This window comes from Euphorbia lathyris, chromosome 9 (genome assembly GCF_963576675.1).
Source record: "Euphorbia lathyris chromosome 9, ddEupLath1.1, whole genome shotgun sequence".
In the NCBI taxonomy this organism is placed as follows: domain Eukaryota; kingdom Viridiplantae; phylum Streptophyta; class Magnoliopsida; order Malpighiales; family Euphorbiaceae; genus Euphorbia; species Euphorbia lathyris.
Window position 1 is genome coordinate 8,667,968 of NC_088918.1, and position 15,123 is coordinate 8,683,090.

Consider the following 15,123-nt stretch of genomic DNA (forward strand, 5'->3'; position numbering starts at 1 on the left):
AATTGATTTATTAATTGTTATATAATTATAGAATTTTAATTTAATAATGTAAAATTTATTGACTAACAAATGAATGAAAAATATTTCATAAATTATTAAAATAGGAGAAAGACTATTATTGTAAAAAGTTTTTACAATTCTAATAAATTTTCCGAATGAAGAAAAAAAAATATGATTTTTAAAAAATTATAAAAAAATTATAATAATATTTAATGTTAGTTTAGATATATTATATTAAAAAATAAAGAAAAAAATAATTATAATTTAAGAAAATTAATAATATATTTTTTTTAATATATTATTTTCGGTGTGTATGTAGTTCAAAAACTTCATTAAAATTAATTAGATTAAATTTGAAACTAAAAGATAAATTTTTTATGTATATAACTAGGGGTAATTTTGGACTTTTATTTGCAAAAACAAATGGAAGGACTAAAGAATTGATTAAGATAAAACTTAAGGACCTTATAATAATATGATGGACTTACTAACATGTTAAGTAAAAACATAAGGACCTTATAATTATTTACCCTAAAATTTAAATTGCATCGTATTAATAGGGTAATAATGCAAAATCAAGGCTTAATATATCATTTTGTAACTGAATTTGTCTAAAAAGTTTGATTGACCTTCAGAACTTTCAAAGTTTCTCGATAACCCTCTGAACTTTCAAAGTTTCTCGATAACCCTCTGAACTTACATAAAATATTCAGTTAGTTTTCTGAACTTAAGTAAATTATAATCAATTAATCACTCGATTGTAAAAAGAAAAAATTTAAATGCGGAAGATATGTTGCACGCATCTTAGAAAAGTATAATGACCAAGATCAAAGTATGCATTGCTATTGTAATATTAGAGAAAAAAATGTTTATAGTTGAACAAATAATAACTTCTTTTTTAATAGGAAAAATGTATGAAAATAGGCCTATGGTTTTTGAGGAAGTATCAATTTAGGCTCCACGTACAAAATAGCACCAATATAGGCTTAACGTTTAAAAAAGCGTACTAGTTTAGGCATCGATAATGGAACGAGACACATGATTGATATTACTCCGTTAAGTTCTGTCAATTACACTTGGAGAGAGAAATCAGAACTTAACGGAATAATATCAATGACGTGTCCAATCCGTTATCGAGGCCTAAATTGGTACCCTTGTTTAAACGTTAGACATATATTGCTGCTAGTTTGTACGTGGAGCCTAAATTGCATACTTCCCTAAAAACCATAGGCCTATTTTGGTACCTTATCCTTTTTTAATATGCTTTAATCTATTTTGTGAATTATGTAATAACATTCTAAGACAAGTGTAACATATGTTTCGCATTTAACTTGCTTTTTTTACAATCAAATCATTAATTGATTACATCAGGGACCGTCCCTGAGCATGGGCAGGAGGGGCACCTGCCCAGGGCCCATGGGATGGAGGGGCCCAAAAATAATTATTTTTCAAATAAAAAAATAATATACACAAATTAAATCTTAAAAGATGCAACCTAAACAATTCGCAACACATATCTAGACATAAGGGAAGGATAAAAATAATTTTTTTATAAAAAATACAGAAATTAAAATCTCAAAAGATGCAATTACAATAAGCATAATTCATATGCCTAAACAGTCACAACAATTAAATTTATGACTACATTTTCTTGTAATAAATTTTCACATGTTGATGCATATAATATTTTTTCAGAAATGAAAGTCTGGCAAATGCTTTGGCCAAAATTATTGATGTCAACATTTAACATTCTTGAGTTTGTCAAATCAGCAGATTGTTATCCAAATATTTCAACTCCATTCCAAATCCTCTTAACTATGTCAACTGCTGAAAGAATTTTTTCGGAGTTAAAATTATTGAAAAACTATTTGAGATCATCAACATCTCAAGAAAGATTAAATGATTTAGCAATTTTATGCATTGAGAAAAATATATTAGAGAATATTCATGTAGACACCATTTTTAGTGATTTTGCATCTAGAAATGCTTGTAGATAATGTTTTGTATGAGTAATTGAGTTTTTAATGCAAAATAAAGTGTTTTTTTATTTGAAATTCGATATTTTTATTAGATCCCTTGTTAAATATAATAAAAACTTGTCATCTTTAAGTAATTTTTCTTTTACATAATTGATTTTTTCACTTTATTTTCTATTTGTACTTAGGGCCCTCATTTGGTACTTCGCCCCTAGGCCTCCAGAATCTCAGGATCGGCCCTGGATTACATTTTATGTAAATTCAGAAACTAATTGAACATTTTATATAAGTTCAAGATTCTATTAGAACACTTTGATCAAGAAGGAAAATCCATGGACCGACCCATCGTCTCCATCCCATACCCGAAGGACGTCTTCGGCATCCAGGGGTCACGGACCGACGATAGAACCCCGTAGACAAGTTTAGAAGAGAGCAAATGATGTATTAAGCCCAGACCTCGGCATGGGCCAGGCTGGGTCGGGCTCGGGCCAGGCCTGTCGGGCTTGTGATGAAACCTGATAAGCCCAAGCCCAACTCAAGCCCACACCAATCAGAGTATGGCTCGGACGGGCTCCGACCTAAAAAAGGAATCCCAAGTCCGCCCGTCCAAGCCCATATCTATATTAAAAAAAATTCAATTAAAATAAAATACTCACTTTTTTTAATAAAAATAATAAACATAATAGTTAATAAGTCCTAGAAAATTATGATAAACTAAGGGTAAAATAGATGAATATCATAATTAAGTACAAAATTACAATTAAGTCATATCACCAAACTTAATTCTTAATATGTCATTATTCTCTATATATTATGATTTTACACCATAGTTTAAAAATTCTAGACTCCAATTCATAGATCATAAACCCTATAAAATATATTATAGACTTCTAATTTATAAATTATAATCCTTAAAATATATTAAAAGTACTGATTTTACTAGGTTGATATAATCTCAGATTATAACTTGACATAGTTGTAAATAGTTTTTAAAAGATGAATTTCTGTGTAATTTTTCCATAAACTAATAGTTAAATTCAAAATAAAATTACAACATAACAATAAAAAAAATAGATAGAGGTAGAGAGTATATATATATATGAGGCATTTAAATAAATATTAAATTTATAAATATATATATATATATATATATATATATATATATATATATAGATAACGGGCCGGGCCAGACCCGATGAGTATTTATATAACCCAAACCCGTCCATTTTCTAGACGGTCTTATTCGGGCTTGAGCCGAGCCGGACCTGACACTAATTTTATGTGTCCAGGCCCGACTAAATGGGTTGGGCTCGGGCCGGACGGACGGGCTCATCGGCCCATGAGAATGTCTAATTAAGCCCAAAATCAACAAGGTATTTAACAAGAAAAAAACTTGACCACCAAGAATATTATATTATATAAATAATAACATCCTTCATTAAGATTTCAAATTTTCATTTTTCAACGTCCGAAAATGGCTTTCATCTGCTCTAATTTGCTTTCAATAACCCTGCCTAAAACCCTAATCATCAAACTCAAAACCCCTAAAATGTCAGCTCCGATGTGTTCTCTGATCGGACCTCCGGAGCTACAAAACTTCGTAAATCAACCAAAGACTGAATCTTTAAACCTTACAGTTCATACAGAACCCATTAAAGATCCTTTCATGGACCTTATGGTATCCAATTTCAATAACCCCCAATTTTCTCCCCCGGAAAATCTTCAATTGGGTTACACCGAGAACCGTTCGCCGACTTACCTTTCATCGGGAAATCCTTGCCTGGATTTCTTCTTCCATATAGTACCTGATACCCCATTTCAATCGGTTCAGAAGAGGCTCGAAGAAGCTTGGAATCACTATTCCTTAACTTCACTGAAGCTGATTTGCAATCTGAGAGGCGTTCGTGGTACCGGAAAATCCGATAAAGAGGTACGCGGCGGCGCTTTGGCTACATCAATTTCACCCCAAAACCCTAGCTTTAAATGCTCCATCCATGGCGAATTTCGGTTACTTCAAAGACTTGCCGGAGATTCTTTACCGGATTCTTGAGGGTTCTGATGTGAGGGCGAATCAGAAAGCTGAGTGGCTATCGAAAAAGGGGGAATCTAAACGAAACTATAATTACGGAGACAGAAAAGCGAAGAAAGATCATGAAATTAGTAGAGAAATGAGGATTTTGAACAATTTGGAAAAGCAGAAGGTTTTGAAAGAGAAAGCAAGTTTGGATAGAGAAGAGAGAAGATTAACAATGGCGAAGAAAGTTCTTGAGAGATATCATAATGATTCGGATTTTCGGTTTTTATACAAAAGGGTTTCGGGTTTCTTTGCTGAATGTTTGAAAGCAGACATGGAGTTTTTGAAGAACAATGAGACCAGAAAGTTGAGTCTTGCAGCTAAATGGTGTCCATCTCTCTATTCATCGTTTGATTTATCGACATTGTTGTGCGAGAGTATCGCGAGGAGATATTCCCTCGCGAATCCTACCCGGAGTATGAAGGCGTCGAAGAAGCACATTATGCTTACAGGTACGGGTGCCAATTATCGGGTTAGTGTTGTGTTCTATGTTGCACAGACACTCTTTTTAGTAACATTTCTGTGTTTCGTGTCTTTTTCGTTGTGGTTTTAAGGTATTTTATGAAGGTTAGGTTTTAGAAATAATGTTCCCGTCTTCATATCAATGGTTGTCTTCTTATTGTGTGAGTTATTAGATTATTGTTGTGATGTGATATCAAAAGCACAAGAGCATGGAACAAAGGAGCTTGGAGTTAAGGAGCCTAGTAGAAGCATGAGGGATCCATTGGAGCTGTCAATTGGACCTATGACGAAGAATCGTGCAAAGAAAGACCAACAAATGCTTAATGGACTCATCTTGAGCTTCTTTAAACAAGGAATGAATTCTAGCGAAGTCATTAAAGATGGTGTGTTTTTGTGTTGTATCCAAGCCCAAGCCCATAATAGTGATATGTAAAAAGGTTGATCATATTTTAAGAGAAGCTTTGGACTTGCATGTGTTTGGCATGTGCAAAACCCATTGGGACTCATTAAAATTAATGCTATAACCTTATAGGTTTGATTGGGCTTATTTCTAGCTAATTAAAAGACACAAATAATGTTAATTAATGGGCTGAAATTGGGCTCTAAAGGACAAAAACGAATTTAATGTTTTTCCTTGTCTAATTAGGATTTCTTTTACCTTGATGCACTAGGATTCAACTTTCTTTTTAGTTTAGGTTTAGGTTTATTTTGTAGCCTATATAAAGGCTTGTATTCTTCATTATTTTCATCAATCAGAAATCAATATTTTTATGAACAAAAGTTCTTTTTTTCCTTTGGGAATTATTTTCAATCCGGGATTGAATTCTTTATTGTGAGCTTGAGAGACCGGGTCATCATTCTTGCAATATTATCTTGATCGTGAACAAGTATTTTGGTAAGGTACTTGTGAATCGCCAAACACTCAGGTTCCAATTTAATTATTCGAAGGTGTAAGGTCAGATCTCCTTTCATTGTCTTTAATTCTTTGGGATTGGTTTGTTATCACCAATTTATGTTTGTTATTTGATTCTATTAATTCCTTAAGATAGATCGGGAAAACTTGTTGATTTGGTTATTATCTCTTTTTCATAACCAATATCACATCAATTGGTATCAGAGCTTTGGCTCTTAAGGAATTTGTTGTTTTTGTTTTGTTTGTCGAAATTAAAAAAAAAAAAAAAAAATTACCCCAATCTAGAGTCTTTAATTATTGATCGAGTTCCTCATATCTTTGCATCTAGTTATTTAGGTTCTTAGTTGTAGCGAACTGATTATTTTTGGATTCTATTCTTACTAGCCAAACCCATTTATGTGTGTGAATTTCTTCAATTTTTTTTTGCATGCTAAATCATTAGTGCAAGTTTAATTTGTTAATCAATTCCAATCTAGTTTAAAAAAAAAAGGGAAAAAAAAAAGAAAAAAAAAGGAAAAAAAAAGGAAAAAAAAAAAAGGAAAAAAAAAAAAAAAAATCGGCTCATTGTTTGTACTAAAGTTACAAGTTTTCTAGAATTTGCATGCTAAACACACATTCTTAAAATTTCTTTCAAACATTTGTCTCTTCTTCGAAAATCGTCTTTTATTCTATTCTTAGTGTGCTAAACTTTGGTTATCGTTACAATATTAGTCTTCTTTGCTTCTAGTTTCTGCTCTACTTTATTTTGTCATTCTTTTGCTTCATTGGCATTTATATTACCCGAGATAATCCTTGTGATCTATCAAGATAATATAAAAGAGTGATTGAACCGGTTGTGAGGTACTTCTTTTACTTTCTTTTTCTTCTTTTCTTGCTTTAGACTAGATTTCACTTTTCTTTCATTCTTTATATATTTTGTCATGTCTAACGAACCTAAAAAGGACAACGTTAACGATGTTGATTCTAAAGAATGGCAACAAGCTATTGTAGGTGAGATGAAGAGGTTAGGGGCTATTGTGGCTGATTTGGTTTCAAACCAAAAGAAATCAAGCCAAAAGAAAGGAGGACGCGGGAGATTGAATTTTGATGATGAACTATCCGAGTCTGAAGAGGAGGAGCAGTTTGGATACCGAAAAAGGGGTAACGATCGAAAAGATAGTAATCTTAATGCTATCAAACTTAAAATGCCTACTTTTCGAGGAGCTAGTGACCCAGAGGCGTATCTTGATTGGGTACGAAAGGTTGAAACAATCTTTGACATACATGAGTATTCCGAGGAGAAGAAGGTGAAACTTGTAGTATCCGAACTAACTGAATATGCGGCTGTTTGGTGGGACCAATTAAAGCGCACAAGAAAAAGAGATGGTGATGAACCCATAAGAACATGGGGTGAATTGAAGAAGGTCATGAAAAAGAGATTTGTGCCGGCTCACTATTATAAGGAGTTGTTGAAAGAACTCCAATCCATGTCTCAAGGTAACCAATCTGTTGAAGATTATCACAAACAATTGGAGATGGCACTAATCCGAGCTGATATACAAGAAGATGAGGAAGCTACCATGGTTAGATTTCTCATGGGAATGAAGAGGGAGATTCGCAACCCTCTTGAGCTACAAACTTATTTCCACATGGACGAGATGCTCCATAAAGCGATAAAAATTGAGAGACAACTTCAAGAGGTTGAGAAAGGGAGATCAAAGTTCAAAGGCACTACTTCCACTCCATGGAAGTCAGATCCAAGAGGTAATTTCAAAACTAAATCTGAATTTAGCTCTAAAAGTGACCAAACGCCTCAGGTTGATTCAAAAGCATTTGGGAAGTTGCAAATTGGTGGAACTACTCCAAAATACAAAACTACTGAAAAACCCACAAGAACTCGTGAAATTGTGTGTTTTAAGTGCCAAGGGAGAGGGCACTATGCAAGAGAGTGTTCGAATCAAAAGGCGATGGTTATGAAGCATGGTGAGTTAATATCCGAAAGTGAGTCCGAACATGAATCAGATGATATGCCCACCTTAGAAGATTGTAGTGATATAGAAGAGGTGGATAGTAAAGGAGGACATGGAGTTAACTTAGTCACTCGTAGAACATTGAAGATGGGAGTGAGTGGTGACATTGAGCAACGAAAGCACATCTTTCATGCTCATTGCAACATACTTGGAAAAACATGCTTACTAATTATTGATGGAGGAAGTTGTTGCAACGTGGTAAGCAATGTGTTAGCAAGCCGATTAGGGATATCAACAATTCCACATCCCAATCCTTATCGGTTACAATGGTTGAATGATAGTAACGAACTCAAAGTTACTAAACAGGTGCTTCTGAACTTTTCTATTGGTTCTTTTTCTGATGAGGTATTATGTGATGTAGTACCTATGCAAGCATGTCATGTGTTATTGGGGAGGCCTTGGCAATTCGATCGATCAGCACTACATCATGGTCGAACAAATAAATTTACTATTGCTAAGGATGGGAAGAAGTATATTTTGCCACCTTTATCACCTGCTGAAGTGTTTGAAGATCAGCTCTACATGCAAAGAATGTTACAAGAACAATCTGTGAGAAGGGAAAAGGTTAAGGCGAGAGAAAATAAGAGTGATAAAATCAGTGAGGGTGTGAAGAGAGAAGAGGTGAGTGAAAAGGCATTAGTGAGGTCGAGAAATGAGGGTGAGAGGAGAGAAAAAGAGAGGAGCATTAACAAAAGCCAAAATCTATCTTTATATGCTAAATTGAGGGATGTAAAGCAAGCTGATTTTGAAAACAAAAATTTATTATTATTTTATTGTAAGAGTTTTTGTTTATCTTCTGTAAGTCAGTCTAACCTTCCTTCTAGTATTTCCCCTCTTTTGCAGGAATTCAAGGATTTATTCCCCGAAGAGATGCCTAATAAGTTACCCCCGATTCGAGGAATTGAGCATCAAATTGACTTTGTTCCCGGAGCACAAATTCCAAATCGACCAGCCTATAGAAGTAACCCTGAGGAGACAAAAGAACTACAAAGGCAAGTCGAGGAACTAATGGCAAAAGGGTTGATTCGTGAATCTATGAGTCCGTGTGCTGTACCAGTCATCCTAGTACCAAAGAAAGATGGAACTTGGCGGATGTGCATCGATTGTAGAGCCGTCAATAAAATCACGGTAAAGTATCGTCATCCTATCCCTAGGTTAGATGATATGTTGGATGAATTAAATGGGGCTGTTATTTTCACTAAAATAGATCTTAAGAGTGGGTACCATCAGATTCGCATGTCATTAGGAGATGAATGGAAAACGGCTTTTAAGACTAAGCATGGTTTATATGAGTGGTTAGTTATGCCTTTCGGTTTAACAAATGCACCTAGTACTTTCATGAGATTAATGAATCATGTTTTGAGAGAGTTTATAGGTAAATTTGTTGTTGTTTATTTTGATGACATTCTTATCTATTCTAAATCTGAGGCAGAACACATAGAACATGTTAAGGTTGTATTAGATGTTTTGAGAGAACAGAAATTATACGCTAACCTTTCTAAGTGCTCATTTTGCATGGAGAAAGTTGTGTTTTTGGGTTTTATTGTTTCAGCACAAGGAGTTTCTGTTGATATTGAAAAGGTGAAAGCCATTCAAGAGTGGCCAACGCCAAATTCAGTTACCGAGGTGAGGAGCTTTCATGGCTTGGCGAGTTTCTATAGGAGGTTTGTGAAGAACTTCAGTACCATTGCCGCACCACTAACCGAGGTAATAAAAAAGAATGTTGGCTTTAAGTGGGGCAAAGCACAAGAGGATGCTTTTGAGATGCTTAAGGCAAGACTAACTTCTGCCCCCGTTTTAGCACTTCCAAACTTTGATAAATCGTTTGAAATTGAGTGTGATGCGTCGGGAGTAGGGATTGGTGCTGTTTTAATGCAAGAGGGTCGACCTATAGCCTTCTTTAGTGAAAAACTTAGTGGTGCAACCTTAAACTATCCCACTTATGATAAAGAACTCTATGCATTAGTTAGGGCTTTGCAAATGTGGCAACATTATTTATGGCCTAAAGAGTTTGTGATCCACACCGATCATGAATCCTTGAAACATCTTAAGAGTCAACAAAAATTGAACCGAAGACATGCCAAGTGGGTGGAATTTATAGAGACGTTTCCTTATGTGATTAAGTATAAGCAAGGGAAGGAAAACGTAGTTGCTGATGCATTAAGTAGGAGAGTTAGCTTATTGAATGTGATGCATGCTAAGTGTTTAGGATTTGAGTATATCAAAGAATTATATGTTGATGATCTAGACTTTGCATCTATTTATAAAGCTTGTGAACTTACTGCTTTTGGAAAATTTTATAGACATGAGGGCTACTTATTTAGAGATAATCGATTATGCATGCCTAAATGTTCACATAGAGAATTTCTTGTGAGGGAAGCCCACGGTGGAGGCTTGATGGGGCATTTTGGGGTTGCTAAGACTTTGGACATGATTTCTGAACATTTCTTTTGGCCTCATATGAAACGTGATGTGGAAAGAATATGTGCTAGTTGTATTAATTGTAAGAAAGCTAAGTCTAGAGTTATGCCTCATGGTTTATACACTCCATTACCTGTGCCGAATGAACCTTGGACTGCTATATCCATGGATTTTGTGATGGCTTTACCTAGGTCTAAGAGAGGTAATGATTCCATATTTGTGGTTGTAGATCGCTTTTCTAAGATGGCACATTTCATACCATGCCATAAAACTGATGATGCTATTAATATTGCTAACTTGTTCTTTAGAGAGGTTGTTCGTCTGCATGGGATGCCAAAGAGTATAGTTAGTGATAGAGATCCTAAGTTTTTAAGCTATTTTTGGAAGACTTTGTGGAATAAATTGGGGACTAAACTGTTGTTTTCTACTTCTTGTCACCCTCAAACTGATGGTCAAACCGAAGTAGTAAATAGAACTTTAGGACAACTTCTTAGGGCAGTTATTCAAAAGAATCTTAAGTCATGGGAAGAATGCCTACCATTTATTGAGTTCGCTTATAATAGGGCTATACATTCATCTACTAACTTCTCACCATTTGAAATTGTTTATGGTTTTAATCCTTTGACACCATTAGACTTGATCCCTTTGCCTGTTGATGAAAGGAAAAGTTTAGATGGAAAGAAAAAGGCAGAAATGGTGCTTAAGTTACATGAACAAGTGAAACAACAACTGGAGAAGAAGAATGAGCATTATGCAAAGCAAGCTAACAAGGGTCGACAATGTGTTCTATTTGAACCCGGTGATTGGGTGTGGTTGCATATGCGCAAGGAAAGGTTCCCCGCTCAGAGAAAATCAAAGCTACATCCTAGAGGCGATGGTCCATTTCAAGTAGTCGCACGAATTGGGGATAATGCCTACAAGCTCGACTTGCCAGGTGAGTATAGTGTGCATGCAACTTTTAATGTGGCTGATTTATCTTTGTTTGATGTAGGAGATGAAGATTTGAGGACAAATCCTTTTCAAGAGAGAGGGAATGATGTGATATCAAAAGCACAAGAGCATGGAACAAAGGAGCTTGGAGTTAAGGAGCCTAGTAGAAGCATGAGGGATCCATTGGAGCTGTCAATTGGACCTATGACGAAGAATCGTGCAAAGAAAGACCAACAAATGCTTAATGGACTCATCTTGAGCTTCTTTAAACAAGGAATGAATTCTAGCGAAGTCATTAAAGATGGTGTGTTTTTGTGTTGTATCCAAGCCCAAGCCCATAATAGTGATATGTAAAAAGGTTGATCATATTTTAAGAGAAGCTTTGGACTTGCATGTGTTTGGCATGTGCAAAACCCATTGGGACTCATTAAAATTAATGCTATAACCTTATAGGTTTGATTGGGCTTATTTCTAGCTAATTAAAAGACACAAATAATGTTAATTAATGGGCTGAAATTGGGCTCTAAAGGACAAAAACGAATTTAATGTTTTTCCTTGTCTAATTAGGATTTCTTTTACCTTGATGCACTAGGATTCAACTTTCTTTTTAGTTTAGGTTTAGGTTTATTTTGTAGCCTATATAAAGGCTTGTATTCTTCATTATTTTCATCAATCAGAAATCAATATTTTTATGAACAAAAGTTCTTTTTTTCCTTTGGGAATTATTTTCAATCCGGGATTGAATTCTTTATTGTGAGCTTGAGAGACCGGGTCATCATTCTTGCAATATTATCTTGATCGTGAACAAGTATTTTGGTAAGGTACTTGTGAATCGCCAAACACTCAGGTTCCAATTTAATTATTCGAAGGTGTAAGGTCAGATCTCCTTTCATTGTCTTTAATTCTTTGGGATTGGTTTGTTATCACCAATTTATGTTTGTTATTTGATTCTATTAATTCCTTAAGATAGATCGGGAAAACTTGTGTTTTTATCGGGTTATTGTCCATTACGAGTCACATCTAAATTACGAGTCACATCTAATTAGGAGTGTAATTTCGAGTTATCATGTCAAATTTGTGTTATGTTATATATGATTCATATGATATAATCGATAATAATGTCAATAGTGTCGTTTTGAGTGGTGGAACCCAAAAGAAAATCCGGGTTCGTGTAGAACTATTTAGTAAGAAAAAACAGATTTTGTTGGGAATAAGAATCCAACAGAAATCCGTTGTTAATTCCATCTAACAACGCTAAATATTGTCACAAATTCTAGAAAATAACGAAATTATAGACATGATTTCATATTTATTACGAATTTCCATCGTAGGTATAATTTTACCCTTTTTTCCTTGAGTCGTGGGGTCCACGTACCTCCGTGACCCTGTAGTTCCTCGGCTGGTCGTGTTAGTCGGGTGCAATTTCGAGTATGAAAATGTATGAAAATGATAATAGTGTCAAGGGCGGAATCAACCCTTTCGAGGGTGATTTTCGGCGTCCGGGATATCATGACACCCTATTGGTCGGCTTCGTAGAATCTTCTGCTTACAAGTCAATGTAATGTTAGTATTTCGAGTTAGTAGCTAGCTCAATCTTAACTCAACTCGGAAATTTGTGTATGAATTTCGTATCAAGCAACATATTATATATATAACTGCCACCTCTACTTACAGGATTCGAGTCCGGTTGGCAAAGGAGGTTCTATCGCCTTTGCGCAGGGCTCTAGAGCTGCCGGAGGTGTACATTGGTCTGAACAGGTGGGGCGAACTACCGTACAATCGCGTTGCTTCAATTGCCATGACATTACACAAAAAATCGTTCTTGAAACACGATCCAGAGCGTTTCGGCAGATATTTGGCGGATGTGAAATCAGGGAAAGCCAGGATAGCTTCAGGAGCATTGCTTCCACATCAGATCATCAAATCTCTGAAATATGATAACGGCGGGGAAGTTGCAGAACTTCAATGGCGACAAATGGTGGATGATCTTCTCCGGGAGGGGAAATTAAAGAACTGTTTAGCCATTTCGGATGTGTCCGGAAGCATGGGAGGCACACCATTGGATGTTTCAGTAGCATTAGGTCTATTAGTATCCGAACTCAGCGAGCAACCGTGGAAGGGAAAGCTCGTAACTTTCAGCGACAATCCGACTCTTCAAATCGTTAAAGGCGACACTCTCTTGGAAAAAACCGGATCCATCGAAAGGATGGAATGGATGATGAACACTGATTTTCAGAAGGTGTTTGATGTGATCCTTGAAGTAGCTGTAAATGGGGGATTGAAAGAGGATGAAATGATCAAGAGGTTGTTCGTGTTTAGCGACATGGAATTCGATGAGGCATCTTCGAGACCTTGGGAGACGGATTACGAAGCTATAGTGAGGAAATTTACGGAGAAAGGATACGGAAATGTGATCCCGGAGATTGTGTTTTGGAATTTGAGAGATTCGAGGGCTACACCGGTGCCTTGTGGACAAAAAGGCGTCGCGCTGGTGAGCGGGTTTTCGAAGAATTTGCTGAAGCTTTTCTTGGATGGAAATGGTGAAATTGATCCTGTTCCTGTCATGGAAGCTGCTATTGCTGGGAAAGAGTATCAGCATCTTTCTGTTATTGACTAATTTTAATTCCTTGTACAAAATGTTTCTAAGGGTGTCGAAATGGTTTCGTGTGTTATAATCGTGTCAAACGGATTGTGTCGAGTTTTGTAAGTCATGACAATAGTATTCTGAGGTTACTGATACAATCCAAGTTAAACTTGAATGAGTCTGAGTCATGAAAAGATGATCTCGTTCGGTGCAAAACACACCCTATATTTTAAAAAACACATGATAAAGTCCCTAACATTTTCTCGATAAACTCTTTAGTCCCTAACGTTTTTCTCGGTAAACTGTTTAGTCCCTGTCGTTAGACTCTCATGAAGATTATGTTAGTCAATTTGGATTTGCATTCTTCTTTTCTTTTCCTTTAAACTCTAATGCATCTGAAATCAACATTGAGTGTTCTTTTTCTTGATTTTCTTCTTAATTGTTCAAATTCGTAAGCATTGAGTCTTTTTTTTCTTGTTTTCCATACAAATAGCTTCTTCTTCTAAATTGGATTTCCTCTTTTAAAGTTTGAAGGTAAATAGTAAAGGGTAATTTAGTCATTTCCGAAGTCATAAACAGTAAAAAATCTAACAAACAGACGGAAGGACTAAACAATTCACTGAGAAAAAGGTTAGGGACCTTACCATGTGTTTTTGAAAATACAGGGATTAAACAGTGTGTTTTGTCAAAATATAGGGACTAATAAATTAATTACCCTTTAACGAATTAAGGGTCAAAATGGCTCCTGAAGTTGACATGTATGATCAATTTAGCCCAGATTAAAGTTTAGATATAAACTCAGCCATGAAATTATCAGTAATTGACAAATTAGCTCAAATTTTACAAATTTTTAATTTTTAAATTGATTATATTTGGATTAATTTGCCGAATATTGTCAACTTTAGGACTGAGTTGATATCTAAAGTTCTATTTGGACGAAACTGATCATGCCTACCAACTTCAGGGATCAAATTAAGCCTTAGTTCGTTATTTAAGTGTCACACTGAACCTTCTAAAAATCAATTATTTCTAAGATATTTAATGTGTTACTAATAGAGTTAAAAAAAACCCCGAAAGTAATCACAACAAAATTTGTCAAAATTTAGTTCTTAGATTTTTCATTTTGAGATCATCATCAGTTATTTTAACTTGCTCAACAGGAAAATGGATGATTGTGTTAGTAGAGTAAAGTGTAGACGACACTATGTCAAGTTTTGAAGTTCATACACTATAATAAAAGTAAATGCAAAATTTAAGGACCAAAATTGTAATTTACTCAGCAACATCGTAAAATGAAGGCGCCGTTTTACTAAAATTTAAAAGTTTTTTTTTTTTTTGCAATACACTAAAATTTAAATTGCTTAAAGCATTATTTGGCCCCTCATCTATCCAAAATTTTATTATTTGACCTCTGACTTATTATGTTAGTCACATCTAGTTTCTGATGAAATTTCATCAAATTTATATGAATACTTGACGGAATCGTTGTATTATTGGTAAGTAATGATATTTTGACATTTGAACTTGATACGTGATATTCCTTAAAGTTCTTTTTTTTTTTGCCACAATATGAAAATAATTAACTAGATTAAAAAAGAAAATAAGAAAAAACAAATCCTTAACTAAAAAATCTATTAAGTTTAAGTGTCAAAATATCGTTACTTATCAATAAGATAACAAATTGGTCAAATTTTAATACAAATCAGGTGAAATTTCACCAATTGAGATAGATCAAGGGTCATATGTGACCAAAT

At 34.8% G+C, this 15,123-nt stretch overlaps 1 pseudogene; it reads left to right on the top strand.

Annotated features, from left to right (window-relative positions):
• The first annotated feature begins 3,535 nt into the window (after positions 1-3,535).
• LOC136206668 (uncharacterized) lies at positions 3,536-13,402 on the top strand (annotated as a pseudogene).
• Positions 13,403-15,123: the final 1,721 nt, after the last annotated feature.